This window comes from Pelodiscus sinensis, chromosome 5, assembly GCF_049634645.1.
Source record: "Pelodiscus sinensis isolate JC-2024 chromosome 5, ASM4963464v1, whole genome shotgun sequence".
Taxonomy (NCBI): Eukaryota; Metazoa; Chordata; order Testudines; family Trionychidae; genus Pelodiscus; species Pelodiscus sinensis.
Genome location: NC_134715.1, coordinates 98,039,504 through 98,057,409, shown reverse-complemented (window position 1 = coordinate 98,057,409; position 17,906 = coordinate 98,039,504). Strand labels below are relative to the sequence as shown.

The 17,906-nt window shown below is 39.1% G+C and overlaps 1 long non-coding RNA gene across 2 annotated transcripts in view; it reads right to left on the bottom strand.

Annotated features, from left to right (window-relative positions):
- LOC142829470 (uncharacterized) overlaps window positions 1-14,783 on the bottom strand; it is a 119,622-nt gene extending 104,839 nt beyond the window's left edge. The window contains exon 1 of one of the 2 annotated variants that reach the window (XR_012903890.1): window positions 14,663-14,783. This is a non-coding gene — a long non-coding RNA (uncharacterized LOC142829470). The remainder of the gene's footprint in view (window positions 1-14,662) is intronic. The other variant, XR_012903889.1, reaches the window with a different exon arrangement.
- Window positions 14,784-17,906: the final 3,123 nt, after the last annotated feature.

Sequence of the window (17,906 nt, the reverse complement as noted above, 5' to 3'; positions counted from 1 at the left end):
TTCATAGTCTGTTCTTTAGGAAAATGAAGAGTAATAAAATAAATATTCTCCAAGGTGCCCTGTTATTTTGTTAAGTTACAGACTCTATAAAAATAAACATGCACTTTTGCATGTGACTAGCATTTGAAGGGTTCATGTGTCCCCATATATTACAAGTAACTACAGTCTCCTCCCATGGGCTTCAATACATTTTTGCCAGTAAATCAATGTATTTAATCATTCTTAGCAGCACAATAAAACAAATTTACATGACGTCTGCTGTTGTTAAAAAGGCTTAATGTATTTAAGCCAAATGGCATGAAATACAGATGAGTATTTACATTTACTTAGCATAACATCTTTAATTGCAAAGGATTACTAGCACTTTACAAATGATACACATATACTACTGAAATGTAGCCACCTTAACAGTGCTGTGCAGCAAGCCAAGAAGATAGTTGGTACATACCATACTTCGTTGCTGTTGAATATGTGTATGCAATATTTGAGTCTTCAAATTACTCTTGTCTTGCAGACTATTTTTGTCCTACAGAAGTTTCTTCTTCATATGGCTGATGTAAATGCAGAATGGCAATCATTCATAGCTGTGTTAGCCCCTTTCAGCAAAAAACAAGAAGGATTCTTGTGGTACTTTAGGACATGTCTACACTAGGAAACTATTTCAAAATAACTAAATTCTGCTTAATAACTCCCCATTTTACAAAATCAAAATAGCATATCCCCAGTACAGGGAAGCCTCAAAATGAGTCCAAGGCAGACTCCGTTAATGAGGACACATCACCTCATCTTAGAGCTAAGGGAAGCATTGGAGAGTATCATAGAATCATAGAATAATAGGACTGGAAGGGACCTCAAGAGGTCATCGAGTCCAGCCCCCCGCCCTCAAGGCAGGACCAAGCTCCACCTACACCATCCCTGACAGATGTCTATCTAACCTGTTCTTAAATATCTCCAGAGAGGGAGATTCCACCACCTCCCTTGGCAATTTATTCCAATATTTGACCACCCTGACAGTTAGGAATTTTTTCCTAATGTCCAATCTAAACCTCCCCTGCTGCACTTTAAGCCCATTACTCCTTGTCCTGTCCTCAGAAACCAAGAGGAACAAATTTTCTCCTTCCTCCTTGTGACACCCTTTTAGATATTTGAAAACTGCTATCATGTCCCCCCTTAATCTTCTTTTTTCCAAACTAAACAAGCCCAGTTCATGAAGCCTGGCTTCATAGGTCATGTTCTCTAGACCTTTAATCATTCTTGTCGCTCTTCTCTGCACCCTTTCCAATTTCTCCACATCTGTCTTGAAATATGGCGCCCAGAACTGGACACAGTACTCCAGCTGAGGCCTAACTAGTGCAGAGTAGAGTGGCAGAATGACTTCATGAGTTTTGCTTACAACACACCTGTTGATACAACCTAGAATCATATTTGCTTTTTTTGCAACAGCATCACACTGTTGACTCATATTCAACTTGGGGTCCACTATGACCCCTAGATCCTTTTCCGCCATGCTCCTTCCTAGACAGTCGCTTCCCATCTTGTATGTATGGAACTGATTGTTCCTTCTTAAGTGGAGCACTTTGCATTTCTCTTTATTAAACCTCATCCTGTTTACCTCTGAACATTTCTCTTACTTGCTAAGGTCATTTTGAATTATGTCCCTATCCTCCAAAGAAGTCGCAACCCCACCCAGTTTGGTATCATCTGCAAACTTAATAAGCGTACTCTCTATCCCAATATCTACATCATTGATGAAGATATTGAACAGTACGGGTCCCAAAACAGACCCTTGAGGAACTCCACTTGTTATCCCTTTCCGGCAGGATTTAGAACCGTTAACAACAACTCTCTGACTACGGTTATCCAGCCAATTATGCACCCACCTTATCGTGGCCCTATCTAAGTTATATTTGCCTAGTTTATCAATAAGAATATCATGCAAGACCGTATCAAATGCCTTACTAAAGTCTAGGTATCTGACATCCACCGCTTCTCCCTTATCCACAAGGCTCGTTATCTTATCAAAGAAAGCTATCAGATTAGTTTGGCATGACTTGTTCTTCACAAACCCATGCTGGCTATTCCCTATCACTTTATTACCTTCCAAGTGTTTGCATAGGATTTCCTTAATTACCTGCTCCATTATCTTCCCTGGGACAGACGTTAAACTGTCCGTCTATAGTTTCCTGGGTTGTTCTTATTCCCCTTTTTATAGATGGGCACAATATTTGCCCTTTTCCAGTCTTCTGGAATCTCCCCTGTCTGCCATGATTTTTCAAAGATCATAGCTAAAGGCTCAGATACCTCCTCTATCAGCTCCTTGAGTATCCTGGGATGCATTTCATCAGGACCTGGTGACTTGCTGACATCTAACTTTCCTAAGTGATTTTTAACTTGTTCTGTGTATCCTATCTTCTAAACTTACCCTCTCTCTGCTTGTATTCACTACGTTAGGCACACCTCCAGACTTCTCGGTGAAGACCGAAACAAAGAAGTCATTGAGTATCTCCGCTATTTCCAAGTTTCCTGTTACTGCTTCTCCCTCCTCACTAAGCAATGGGCCTACCCTGTCCTTGGTCTTCCTCTTGCTTTTAATGTATTTATAAAAAGTCTTCTTGTTTCCCCTTTATGCCTGTAGCTAGTTTGATCTCATTTTGTGCCTTTGCCTTTCTAATCTTGCCCCTGCATTCCCGTGTTGCTTGCCTATATTCATCCTTTGTTAGTTGTCCTAGTTTCCATTTTTTATATGACTCCTTTTTTATTTTGAGATCGTGCAAGATCTCCTTGTTAAGCCAAGCTGGTCTTTTGCCATATTTTCTATCTTTCCTACACAGCGGAATTGTTTGCTTTTGGGCCCTTAACAACGTCCCTTTGAAATACTTCCAACTTTCCTCAGTTGTTTTTCCCTTCAGTCTTGCTTCCCATGGGACCTTACCTACAAGTTCTCTGAGCTTATCAAAATCTGCACAATAATTATGTCATAATAGCGGCAACAGAGAGTCCACATCAACGCTATTTTGAAATAATACTAATTTTGGAAGTTATTTCCTGAGAAAGGCAGGAGTCCAGATTTTGAAATAAGTAGTCCATTATTTCAAAATAATGGGCTTGGTAGTGTGGATGCTCCATTTATAAATTTTACCTAAGAGGGGTTATTTTGAAATAAAGCCCTAGTGTACACCAGGGCTAAAAGACTAACACATTTATTAGGGCATATAACCTAACAAATTTGTTAATCTTTAAAGTGTCACCAGACTCCTTGTTGTTTTGTATTATAATTCAGATGATTAAGCCAGATGATTGCATCTGTAGTACCAGAGTGATGCTTTCTTGGCATTTGTGAATGCTTGTGATGCTTTCTTGTTATTTGTGAATCAGCCATGGAGGAGTTATACCTTCTAGGGCCTGTTCTGGGTGACTATAGTCACACACCGGAGAATCTTTCATCTTCCTTTTGTGCAGCAAGTTTCCTTATCAGCTGGGATTTGTGCATCATGTGTGACCAAATGAATGAACAACAGTCTTCCATCCCTATCTACTCTGGGCCTTCCTCTAGGTTTTTGAGTCCCATCAGTTTTATTTCTCTGAGTAATCATCAATGGAAGCATCATTTCAGGGCTCCTTTTGTATGTTCCTCCATCTGCCCAAATATCATGCCTGCCACGGCAGATGCTCTGGCTTCCTTCATAGCACAAGTACCAGATAGTTCCATCTTCCTTTTTTTAGATAATTTTGGAGACAATGAATTATTGAAGCCTCTGAATTAATACAAAATTCTGAGACTAGTCATTCTATTTAACATTATTTTCCTGAGGCACTTGCTTCTGAAGAAGTATCAGAGGGGTAGCCGTGTTAGTCTGAATCTGCAAAAGCAACGAGGAGTCCTGTGGCACCTTATAGACTAACTGAAGTGTAGGAGCATAAGCTTTCGTGGGCAGAGACCCACTTCGTCAGATGCATGTAGTGGAAATTTCCAGAAGCAGGAATAAATATGCAGGCCAGGATCAGGCTGGAGATGACCAGGTGGATCCAATCAAGGAGGATGAGGCCCATAATACACACCGCACCATAATAACTCGAACTCAGGAACCAATCCTTGCAACAAACCTCGGTGCCAACTCTGCCCACATATATACACCAGCAACACCATCACAGGACCTAACCAGATCAGCCATACTGTCACTGGTACATTCTCCTGCACATCCACCAACGTAATATATGCCATCATGTGCCAACAATGCCCCACTGCTATATACATCGGCCAAACAGGACAGTCCCTACGTAAAAGAATCAATGGACACAAATCTGATATTAGGAATGGCAACATACAAAAACCTGTAGGGGAACACTTCAATCTTCCTGGACACACAATTGCAGATCTAAAAGTAGCCATCCTGCAGCAAAAAAACTTCAGGACCAGACTTCAAAGAGAAACTGCTGAGCTACAGTTCATCTTTAAGTTTGACACAATCAACTCTGGATTAAACAAAGACTGTGAATGGCTTGCTAACTACAAAAGCAGCTTCTATTCTCTTGGAATTCACACCTCCAGATCAGCTGCTAGAAGTGGGCCTCATCCTCCTTGATTGGATCCACCTGGTCATCTCCAGCCTGATCCTGGCCTGCATATTTATTCCTGCTTCTGGAAATTTCCACTACATGCATCTGACGAAGTGGGTCTTTGCCCACGAAAGCTTATGCTCCTACACTTCAGTTAGTCTATAAGGTGCCACAGGACTCCTCGTCGCTTTTGCTTCTGAAGACACTGTGATACCTGTCTATATTTATATATGAACTTAAGGATGACACGTTCCATTATGGAGATTAAAATTGTTCATATGTTTTCAACAAGAATCTGAACTTTTCCAATTGGATCTCTGAAATCTTTACTCCCTTCAGTTGATGGCTTTTCCTGTTACCATGTAGTTGTCTCCTTTTTTCAGTTTGGATGCAATTGGAACAATTAGAGCCCTGAGATATCAGCATATTTGTTTAAAAAAATTGGAAGGATATGTTTAGTAGCATTTATAATTCTACAGTAGCCTTTTCCAGCAACTACTGGCACTACTGATCTGACAGCCTCCACTTGGCTGTCCAATGCCAAATGTAAATGCTGAATAGGAGCAATTTGGAACTCATGGTTAGGGAACCGAGACAAGAAATGGGGATTATTTTACTATTTACTGATTGAACATTGTTGGTTATTAGGCATATTAGAGTGCAGAAATTCCATTTAGCATTTTATATTAATAAAACTACACTACCTGTGCTTTATTATATTGAGTTATTTATGGATTCTACTTTATTTCGAGAAAGTCGTATTTTGCATGTGGCTAAAGTTACTTTTTGCCAGCTAATGACTTTGGCTTCTATCTGTTTTTGCTTGGATGATTCTGTTGTCGGCTACTTTCATGTGACACACATTTATGCTTTTTTCATTGGACTGTTAAAATTCTTTGCTGATGGACAGCCCTAAAATCTACCTTTATATTCTGGAGACAGCTGGAAATATCCCTATTCACCTGTCTTATTTAATGTCATGGTCCCCTTTCATCCCTCTCTTCTTTTATTTGTCTATATTTTATTACATGAGAAAGTATAACATACTCTAACCATGGAAAGGTAACATTGCTTCTTAATTTTTCTTCTTTGGGAAAAAAGTTATTGATACCTTACAGTAACTATATTTACAGATAATATTTATATGTCATATTTTTATTCTTATTCCAGCCAGGTGTATTAAAAGGGATAATTGCACAATTATAAGATCCTTGTTCCTTAACTGCCTCATATCCAGTTCATCCTGTTGCAGAGCATACCATTTGAAATCATAATAATAATTTGGTGACCTTAAAATTGCAAGATTGTGGCACAGTGATTTCTTGGTTCATGACTGGGGCTTGTAGAAACTTCTACCATACAAATAATAAATGCTATAATTGAAGAGGCAGATAATGTCAAACTGAGAATTAAGGGTATGTCTAGACTGCATCCCTCTGTCAGCAGAGGGATGCAGATTAGGCAGGTCGACATTGTAAATGAGGCAGGGATTTAAATATCCCATGCCTAATTTGCATAAAAATGGCCACCACATTTTGGGATCTGTGAAAAAAGGCTTTATTTCTCGACAGATCCCCCTTTAGACTGCCGCTTTTTCCCCGACAAAGTGCTGAGTTGGCAAAACGTGGTGGCCATTTTTATGCAAATTAGATGCAGGATATTTAAATCCCTGCCTCATTTTCAATGTTGACCTGCCTAATCTGCATCCCTCTGCTGACAGAGGGATTCAGTCTAGACATACCCTAAGACTTAAAGTCAGGAATAAGCCTGATAAATCCTAAGAATCAGCAGTGTTGTTTTTAAGTAACTATCTCAAATAATAAAGAAGAGTGAAAGAATGTCCAATAACAAATATTACACACAGTGTTCTTTAAAGTTCTCTGTAAATCCACAGAGGGTTTTTTCCTCTCTGAAAGGCTGAAAATAGCTTTGGGAGATGTGGGAAAAGCTAAATAAAAGTAGACACACAAAAATAATCCTGACACTGTTCACAACATCCCCCTCTGACCTCCCGCCCCATTTCTTCCCTGTCCCTCAGACTTCAGAGTTGGGTCCAAAACAAAATCCTGGTTTCAGCAACTCTAGACTACTTATGAGTTACATAGTTTAAGCCAGGAAGGTACTTTCAGATTATATAACCTGCCTTTCTGTATTTCACAGACCACTAAACTTCCAAAACTCCCCTACATCAAGCCCAGTAACCAAAATTATACAAAAGGAAACTTAATTATTGTATGCCACAGTCAAAGAACAATATGGTTCATCCGTGCCTGAAGTCTTTGTAATGATGGGCAAAGAAAGATTTTCCAGATGATTCTAGCAAGTGACTTGTGCTAAAGAAGATAGTAAAAAAGAGCTCCAAGGCCCCTGGCCAGTATGATTTGGAAAAAAAAAATGTCTTCCCAACCTAGAATATCACAAACAGATCCTGAGCATGTGAGCAAGACCCATGATCCAACCACAAGAGAGAAAATTCTCATTACCACTTCAAAGCACTGGCTTATCCTATCCAGTGCCCCATCTCCAACCTTGGCCATCTCTATTGCTTCAAACAGTCTCTTCCTGGCCCCTACAGGTGATCTGCAGAAGCCTTAAAGCAAGAGATTTTAGGAAAGTAAGACATGAACTAGAAGGCTCTACCAGAACTATTGTATATAACCCCACACGACAGCAGGGAACCAAATTAAATAATCCCATTTATAAACAGTGTATGTGTGTGTGAAATGAACTCCAATATCTGAATTTTTTAAACAACTGTTACCTTTATAATGGGTTAAAACCATGAATAAAACTTGTATTAATTTCAGGGTGATTGAAATCTGATTCAAATTTCACAATTTGAGTCCAGCTTTCATAGGATACAATGGTAAATGCTAATGCAATTTTGCTATTTGGGTGAATGTTAATATGATATTTTCCCTAATCTTAACTCTATTCAATCCACCCTAATCTTGCATAGATCTCTTTGCAGGCGAAAGTAACAAAAATTCCTTTTTCCCATAACTTCTATTTTAAATAATTGTGTATAGTTTTGTAAATAAATATGCTTATTTTATTCTCTGTGCATTTTAGCAAGTATGTAATGTGAACAGCTGAGTTTTATATTATATTTTGTACATTCCAGTTAATTTGCTTTTCACAAATTTTTGAAAAAAAAATCCATCCTTCCTTATTAATCATCATAATATCAGTAATCTCATTCTCTCTCTGCTACAAAAACATGAAGCATGTTAGACCTATATTTATATAATCTGGATTTTTGCAACATATATTAAGTTATCAATTACTTCAAAAGAATGTTGCTAAATGGAACTCCAAAAATAGCCGTTTTTGTTGGAGAAGGGTTGAAATTTAATTTTGTAGATGCTCTTCACAGTTTACCTACAGAATAGGCACACAATGAAATAAAATATTTAGTAATAAGACAGATATTAGCTCTTGACCTGTCCTGTTGAATGTCAGTGAGAGATTTTAGCTTTACCTTATTCTGTACCTTTTGCAAGGCTTGTTCCATGCAGACTTCCCTATTGAAAGTTATGTATATGTGACAGACAATATGGTAAATATCATATGTATTCCATTAGATATAATTAGCAACTGATGTACTGTGAGCAAGGAGTCAGGGGAGGAAATAGCGGCAACAGCATTTTAAAAGTTTTAAATGTTGAAATATTGATTGAGAGCTTCTGTCAAATAAAGACAGACCCCATATTTTTGAATTAAACCAAAAGAAAGTTTGCCAGCTTTGCCAGCTGAGTACTTGCACCTGGCTGACAAGCTGCTGATGCAGATGGCAGTTAATGTAGCAGTTGGACACATTATCTACTGGCTACAATAAAATTACTTTAAAGGGGCATTGAGCTAATATTTTGATCTCCCTATTGAGAGAAAAGGTCCATGGACACAGAGAAATGTATTTGCATAAAAGGTCCTTCCTTTTACATTGGCGGAATCAACAAAAATTGTCCAGAATAGTTCTACTTCATAGCAGAGATTTGCAGAAATTTTCAAAGATTCTTCCTTCCTTCCTTCAAATGACCAGATACAAAAGCACTATCTTTCAATTATACTTCGTGCACAATTGCTCAGTTAAATTATTACAAACATCTGTAAGTTCCTAGTTTGCTACATTTCAGTTTTAATATTAAACTTCATGTGCTGGTTGTACACTACCTAGCACTTTAGCAGTTCCTCTCCTATGCATTTGTTTTAATAACCTTAAATCAGGAATGATACTGAGAGTATTAAAAAGTCTCCCATGGAGCCCTTATAATTTCTCTGACTTTCAGAATATAAGATAAATGAAAAAAGAAAGCAGAGACATGTGAGATATTGTTGTAAAGTGCAAAATGCTACTCTTTCATTTTAAGACACAAAGTACAAATGCTCAAGAGAAGCATATGATATAAACAGATGCATCATCAATTTAATGCACTGCAGTGAGTAATACCATAGTATGCACTAATTAGAGAATGTACTTATATATCCTATTTCTTATGAAACTCTGGTCCCTTGCTATTACTACCAGTGCCTCAGCCAAAGATTCAATGCAATCAGGATAGTGTTATCTGCAGCAGAACTAAAAGTCAATAGTCCATACCTTAATTTCAAATGTGAGTAACCATCCCAGACTCATATTCTGTGTGCAGGAAAATATCTAGTTTCATAGTCTATATCAAAGTTATTTACATAATAATAGGAAGACTAAATCTAACATTAGACAACAGTGTGGTATCCACTAGAAATACAATGACTGATGAAAAAATTTGCACACGTGTTCAATTATCAAATTAACTGAGATAAAAGTGAAATTGACTACTCTTGAGGACTTAAGCAAGCACACTATTGATTGAATATTAGCTTTGGTATATTCAAAGAAATATTAAAAACCTAGATTTTCTGTTGAAAAATAGACTGGAAATCATGGTTAAAGCTAACTAGTTAATTAAACTTAAACAACAACAAATAGTCTGGTAGCACTTTAAAGACTAACAAAACATGTAGATGGTATCTTGAGCTTTCGTGGGCACAACCCACTTCTTCAGATGGCCAGAATGTTGGTTATCCAGAACTAAAATAAATAGGGAGGAAGGGGGAGGGGGAAAAGGAAAAAAATGGGAGGGGGGAAAGAAGAAGAGACAGTGGGTATAAAAATATCAGGGGGAAAACTGAGCTGGAATGTAACAGGAAAAACAAATATTCTGTAAGTACATAAAGACTAGATAGTCAAAAGAGGCAGATAAGAACCATTAGTAGGCAATAGAGAGGAAGAGTACTAATACCAGATACTATACAGACAAAGAACCATTGGCACTTTCATTGTTTGGTAGGTTGATAATGTCCCAGCCATCTGGTATCTTTAATTAAGACATTAGCATTAGTATCAAACTTGTGATGAATTCGCTTGAGCTAACCACATAAGCCACCAAATCAGAGGTTAATTTAATTGCTCATCCAGGAATGTAATCTATGCCATAAAATGCCAGCAATGTCCAATATACATTGCAGTGGGGCAAACTGGACAGTCCCTACAGGAAAGAATTAATGGACACAAATCAGATATCCATAAAGGGAACATACAAAAACCTGTTGGGGAACACTTCAATCTGCCTGGGCATTCATTAACAGATCTTCAAATGACTGTTTCGCTACAGACCAATTCCACAAGCCAAATACACAGGAAAGGACTGGAACTATAATTCATTCACAAGTTTGATACTCATACTAATGTCTTAAATAAAGATACCGGATGGCTCGAACATTATCAACCTACCAACCAATGAAGGCGCTAATGGTTCTTTGTCTGTATAGTATCTGGTGTTAGTACTTAGTACTCTTCCTCTCTGTTGCTTAGTGATAGAAATGTAGCCGTGTTAGTCTGGTGTAGCTGAAACAAAATACAGGACTATGTAGCACTTTAAAGACTTACAAGATGGTTTATTAGATGATGAGCTTTCGTGGGCCAGACCCACTTCCTCAGATCAAATAGTGGAAGAAAATTGTCACAACCATATATACCAAAGGATACAATTTAAAAAAATGAACACATATGAAAAGGACAAATCACATTTCAGAACAGAAGGGGGATGCGAGGGGGAGGGGGGGAAGGAAGGTAAATGACTGGGAGTTAATGATATTAGAGGTGGGGAAAGGTAGATGTCTGTGAGCTAATGGTATTAGAGGTGATAATTGGGGAAGCTATCTTTGTAATGGGTAAGGTAGTTGGTGTCTTTGTTCAGCCCCCCGCGGAGAGTGTCGAATTTTAGCATGAATGACAGTTCAGAGGATTCCCTTTCAAGTGCAGATTTGAAATTCTTCTGGAGTAGGATGCATGTGATTAGGTCGTTGAGACAATGTCCTTTCTGGTTGAAATGGCAAGAAACTGTTTTTTCTTTGTGATCCTGTCTAATGTCTGTTTTGTGGGCATTGATCCTTTGGCAATCTGTTGCTTAGTAATGGTTCTTATCTGCCTCTTTTGACTATCTAGTCTTTAGGTACTTATAGACTATTTGTTTTTCCTGTTACATTCCAGCTTGGCTTTCCCCCTGATATTTTTATACCCACTCTCTCTTCTTTCCCCCCCCCCCCCCCCATTTGTTTTCCTTCCCCTCAATTTATTTTAGTTCTGGACAACCAACACTCTGGTCTGAAGAGTGAGCTGTGCCGATGAAAGCTCAAGACACCATCTGCATGTTTTGTTAGTCTTTAAAGTACTAGCAGACTATTTGACTACAATCAGCTCTTTAACTTAGTGCAAGCTGTCGGTATGCTAGTTGATTCTCAAATCAAGTATCTGTCCTACAGATTGTCTTTTCATGGTTTCCATGAAGTTACCCATGTTTTTCAATGGAGGAACTAAGAGCAGAATTATTGGCCCTGTGTCTTGAGCACTTAGTGTTAGGTTTTTTCATTGATAAAACACTGTCCTGTTTTTCAGAGGGGCTGAGCACCCACAGCTTCCCTTGAAATCAATATTCACTAATATTTATCAATACCAGAATCAATAGAATTTATGGGTACTCGGAACCTTAGAAAATCAGGAGTTTCATTACACTATCTACAACAGGATAACAAAGCATAGTTTGTCCATGAAAATGTTTGGCATTATTGCATACGCTGTTAGATTCCAGAGTCTTATTCTTACATGTCAGCCCTGTATCACATATCTCATTGGCCAAGTTTTCTGAGACCATTCATTGGACACTGATCTATCACCTTCCCTCACTCACGCTAATGAGTAACCTGAATAAAGCGTGTGAGGTTTTGGAAACTGTGCATATGCTGGGACACTGCGGCAGCATTGTATTCCCTCTTCCTTTTTCTTATCCAACTTTTGTCTCCCAGGCAGACAAATAGGATGTGCTAACACATATACGTCTAGACTGGCATGATTTTCTGCAAATGCTTTTAACAGAAAAGTTTTCTGTTAAAAGCATTTGCGGAAAAGAGCATCTAGATTGGCACCGATGTTTTTCTGCAAAAGCACTTTTTGCGGAAAAGCGTCCATGCCAATCTAGATGCGGTTTTGCACAAAAAAGCCCCGATCACCATTTTCGTAATCGGGGCTTTTTTGTACAAAATAAATCTGAGCTGTCTACACTGGCCCTTTTGCGCAAAAGGACTTTTGCCCAAACGGGAGCTGCATAGTATTTCATCAAGAAGCACTGATTTCTTACATGAGATCATCAGTGTTCTTGCGGAAATTCAAGCAGCCAGAGTAGACAGCTGGCAAGTTTTTCTGCAAAAGCAGATGCATTTGCGGAAAAACTTGCCAGTCTAGACACAGCCATACAGTGTCTGCTGTCTGATACCTACTTCAGATATCTAATGCTAACTGAATTGTGTTTTACACATAATTCCCCATCTCAAAAATAAGAATGCAGCTAAATCAAGTTCCAGCTGTGCATTAAATAAGAGAGCCAAGAGGCACATATTTTTTCAGGTTAAATGCATTTATCCTACCTTTTCAACTATGGAAGTTGAGACTTGGGGTGTGTCTAGACTACATGGTTCCGTCAACAGAGCCATGTAAATGAGTTTACTTGGCAAAGGGAAATGAAGCGGCGATTTAAATAATCGCAGCTTCATTTACATCAAAATGGCCACCGCACTGTGCTGATCAGCTGATTGTTGGCACAGCACGGCAGTCTCGGCAGGGATCTGCCGACACCAGAAGCCTTTGTTGTGATAGCTTTATGCCTCATAAAATGAGGCTTACTGGATCTGACGACAAAGTGTTCTGGAGTCGGCAGATCCCCATCTGGACTGTCATGCTGTGCTGACAATCAGCTGATTGGCACAGCGCAGCGGCCATTTTGATGTAAATGAAGTGGCGATTATTTAAATCTCCACTTCATTTCCCTTTGCCGAGTAAATTCATCTGCATGGCTCCGTCAACGGAACCATGTAGTCTAGACACACCCTTTTAGAGGTTAAGTGTCTTAGTTATTGGCCACCAGGATACTGTTGTCAGTATAGCGCCGGGAATCAGGAGGCTCCCTACCTCAGATACTGATTTCATGTGACCATGAGTATTTATCCACCTGCAGATTGGTTCTTGAGGGTGGCACTGTGAGGATAGTTTAATGTTTTTAAAATGTGAAATACCATTTAAAAACATTGATAAAGATTGTAAGTGGCTGAGTGGGATGGAAAACATAAGAGTCCCTGGCTTCTAAACCCCTGGAGATCATATAGGGTTCAATTAATTTCATTACAGAATGCATTCCCTTTAAATATTGCTTTTTCCTTAGACCTCAATAGGATTTACTAAGTTGAAGAAAATTGTTTGGGCCATTTTAGGAATTGCCTTCATGCATAACTCAAATCAGAATGTACTTCAGAAGTGTTTTTCTTCCCTCACAAATGTCAAATTATATTTTGCTTCTCCTTTCAAAAACATAGAAACAAACAAACAAAAATCAAATCTGGGCTGAGACCAAGAACACTTCAGAATTAATATAATTTGTTTCAGAAACTTTATGAGCAAATTAAAAAGATGTACTTTAATGAAAATTGGATCTCAAACTGTGGCTAATCCTGCATAACACTAACACATAAACAATGTATTTGCTACAAAACACTTTATTAGTAACCCATTCTTAAGAATAACATATTTCAATTGTGTTCAGTATCTTTTGGCACCCATTGCTGCATAGTTTCCACTTATAATGATTCCTAATTTGTTAAAACTGAAATGTGAAACTTTTCTTATCTTCCACTAAAACATAACCTTTCCATATTTCTCACTTGTTCTTGTCAAGACAAAGAAAAATGCTGAAACTCTGATTCATAAGAATCTTTTGGAAATAAAGTAAAATCAGTCATGACTATACCAGATATCATAGAATTTTTCTATAGATGAAGGATGGACATTGTGGCCTCAGAGAAGTCAATGGTAGTTTTGGCATTATTAGAAATGGAGCCAGGATTTCACTGTAGGTATGCAAACCTTAATGTCCTGTTCAAAATCCAACTGAGCTTATGTAATTATCTTATACTTACCTAGTTTCCTTCTTTAGATAGTAATAGAAACACTATTCTTCACTACTTTTCTTAATCCACTGTGCAGTATTGTAAATTGTGAAACAGTTACCACATTTCATTGCTGAGGTGGTCCGGATACATACTGCTCTTTATATAATAGTTCAAAAAGCCCTTGGGACACTTTGGGATGGAAGATCGCTATTGCTCTCATTGCCTAGTTATGCCAAATAGTGAGACCTGATTGAAAAGAACTTTGACAAATATAAACTGAAGAAAATCCCAGAATACAAGTATATCAGTTTAGTTAAAGAAATATATGACAAAGCTAAGCAGATAATAGCTTCCCATTGTAAATATTATGCCTGTTCTGTGATTCTGAACTAATGTCACATCCTTGTAATACTTGAAGTTGACAAGCATGCAAAGCCAGGTCTTTGCAGTATTATATTAAGCTCAGTTGCAGCCTTCAAATCTCTAATCAAAAGAGGATGATTACATGGAAAACATATGAGTTGATACATATTTCAAGACCCAGTGTACTATTTTCCCCTTACTACAAAGCTGAAATGGCTGTACGTCAGGGGAAAAGTCAACCCTGACATGTACAATTAATACTTACCATTTTTTGAATAGGTCCCCCATGGAGCCTGTTAGGAAGTCTACTCTCCACATGACAGCAGGTTTTCTTTTGAGAGGATGCATGTGGGGGCACTGATAACCCTACTCCCCATATAGAGGAGGTTTGATTGAGCACGTTTAATTCTTTCTTCTCACAGGCCACAGTGATTGATAATCGCTCAAGTGAGTGATAATAAAGCCAGGTCTCTGAGAAGTTGCCAATTAAGTATTAGAGATGAGACAGCCTGCAACTAATTTACATTATTGTGAAAGTTGTACCTTCTACAATAGGTCCTGAATGGTTAAGAGGGGTTGCACTAGGTGTGGTCTCTTCTACACTGGAATTTTAAGATGGCTGAAAATTTTCCAGGCAGTAAAAACTGTCTTTGCTTTCTAGCCTGTATTTTAGTCTCTATGGCTGATTTTCCTCTTATACCAAGGGAAATCAGAAATAGCTCCAGCGAGAACAATGGAATTACACTGAAATTATAATTTCAGGCTATCGAATATACATCTGGTAGTGTACAAAAAGTCAGTGGGAAGTAAGACCATTGTGTAGATGAACTCTAAGGGACAGTATAACTGGATGTGATAGAGTGCAGCAAACCAGCAGCTGAAGCAGCACTTTGGTCACTCTACATCCAGTTAGTTCCCTCAGAGGAGAGAGTCTGATGGAGGGAAGAAATGGCTAATTACTAGATCAATCAGAATTAGGGGGAGCTAAGAAACAAATTCACCTGTTAACTGCTAAAGTAGAAAAGAAACACAGGAAGGAAAAGGAAGGGGTAAGATGGGAGTGAATGAATCAGTGAGTCAAGCAGGGCCAGGGGTTTAGGGAAAGTGCTGCATAGAAAAATATTTTCTCTCTCAATTTTATGATAGAATTAACAGAATCACTGCACAAGATTGTAAGATAAAAACACAAATAAAGTGCCCAGGGGTGATTACAAACTGGAGGTATCAAAGCCATTCATAAGACAAGATAGGAACATTAATTTTAAATAAATTTGTGGTTTAAGCCTGGTACATAATTCAACTTTTTATTGTTAGCTGATTAATCCAATTATGATTATAATGGTCATTTATTTTTTATTTCTATGTGACATAATTTCTATAATATAAGCAAGCAATTATTAAATTTCAGTCTTTGAACAAAATTAATTACAGATTAGCCAACAATACAACTGTCAAAGATTATTCATCTGATATGACTCTTTCCCATTGGAGAAAAATGGGAATTAGAGAACCTGTTCTAGACCCAAAAGTAATTGTCAGTAATTTTATTACTTGAAAAATAGTATAACAATATAAGAATATGGAAAGTGTAATACTAGACCACATAGATGAATAATCTATTACTGTATTCTCTTATGTAATTGTGCAGTGTATACACAAAGTACAAGAGACACAAAAATGTCTAGGCAGAGTTGGTAGTGCTGCCTATTAATTTTGCCTTACACTTGTTATGTGTAATGTTAGAAAATTTAACCATTTTTTTCCAAGCTGATATTTGCCTCAGTCTGGTTTTGGCTTATTTGTTTGTTTGTTTCAGCCAAAATGGTTCACTATTTCTATGAAGTAGGCTAGGAAAAATGTTGTTTTATCTATATTTAAAAATAAATTCTGGAGACCTTTTCTGTGTGAGGTTTGAGCACAATATGCTTTGAAAAATAGATTTGAAAGTCTTTGAAGCAGAGACCGAGGAAATTCCAACCAAATTTGGCTAAGTGTAAAACCTTTCAAAACCAGTTTGCACATATTCAGTAGAAACATAGAAACACAGAACACTAGAACAGAGAGATCATCAAGTTCACTCCTCTGCCCTCATGGCAGGACCAAGCAGCATCTAGATCATCCCTGATAGATATCTATCCAAACTGCTTTTAAATATCTCCAGTGATGGAGATTCCACAATCTTCCTAGGCAATTTATTCCAGAGTTTATCCACCCTGACCATTAGGAAGTTTTTCCTAATGTCCAACCTAAACCTCCCTTGCTGCAATTTAAGCCCATTTCTTCTTGTCCTGTCATCAGAGGCCAAGAAGAACAATTTTTCTCCCTCCTCCTTGTGACACCCTTTTAGATACTTGAAAATTACTATCATGTCCCCACTCAGTCTTCTCTTTTCTAAACTAAACAAGCCCAGTTCTTTCAGCCTTCTCTCACAGGTCAAGTTTTCAAGACTTTTAATTATTTTTCTTGCTCTTCTCTGGGTCTCCTCCAGTTTCTCCATATCTTTATTGAAATGTGGTGCCCAGAAATTGACACTATACTCCAACTGAGCCTTAATCAGTGCAAAGTAGAGCAGAAGAATGACTTCTCGTGTCTTGCTCACAACATTCCTGTTAATGGATCCCAGAATCATGTTTGCTTTTTTGTAACAGTGTCACGTTGTTGACTTATATTTAGCTTCTGGTCCACTATGACCCCCTAGATCAGTGGTCCCCAACCATTTGAGGTTTCCGGGCATCAGGGGGCATGGCCATTCGCCTGCCGGGTGCCAGAGGGCGGGGACACTTGTGTGCCTGGGGGTGGGCCCCCCCATAGCTGCGTGCCCAGGGGTGTCCCCACTCTAAGGGCTGCGCGCCTGGGGCTGGTGCCCCCACCAAGTGCCGTGCACGTTGGGCCGGTGCCCACTCCCCCCAAGCACCACACGCGCAAGCGCCGCGCGCCTTGGGCCGGCAGCCGCCCCCCCCAAGTGCCGCGCGCCCAGGGCCGGCGCTTCCGTCCCCACAAGCGCTGTGCGCCCGGGACCGGTGCTCCCCCACAAGCACCGCGCGCCCGGGGCTGGCACTTCCCTCCCCACAAGCACCGTGCGCCCGGGGCCGGCACTTCCCTTCCCCAAAGCGCTGTGTGCCCGGGGCCAGCGCCCCTCTGAAAGCGCCATGCGTCCGGGCCGGATCCGGCACCATGTATGCGCCACGTGCCCAGGGCCAGGCCAGCCCTGAGCACTTGGAAGGCACACACAAATGCCCCATGTTGGGGACCACTGCCCTAGATCTCTTTCCGCAGTACTCTTTCCGAGACAGTCACTTCCCATGCTATATGTATGAAACTGGTTGTTCGTTCCTAAGTGGAATACTTTGCATTTGTCTTTATTAAACCTCATCCTGTTTACCTCAGACCATTTCTCCCATTTGCACAGATCATTTTGAATTATGACCCTATCCTCCAAAGCAGTTGCAACCCCTCACAGCTTGGTATCATCTGCAAACTTAATAAGCGTACTTTCTATGCCAATAGCT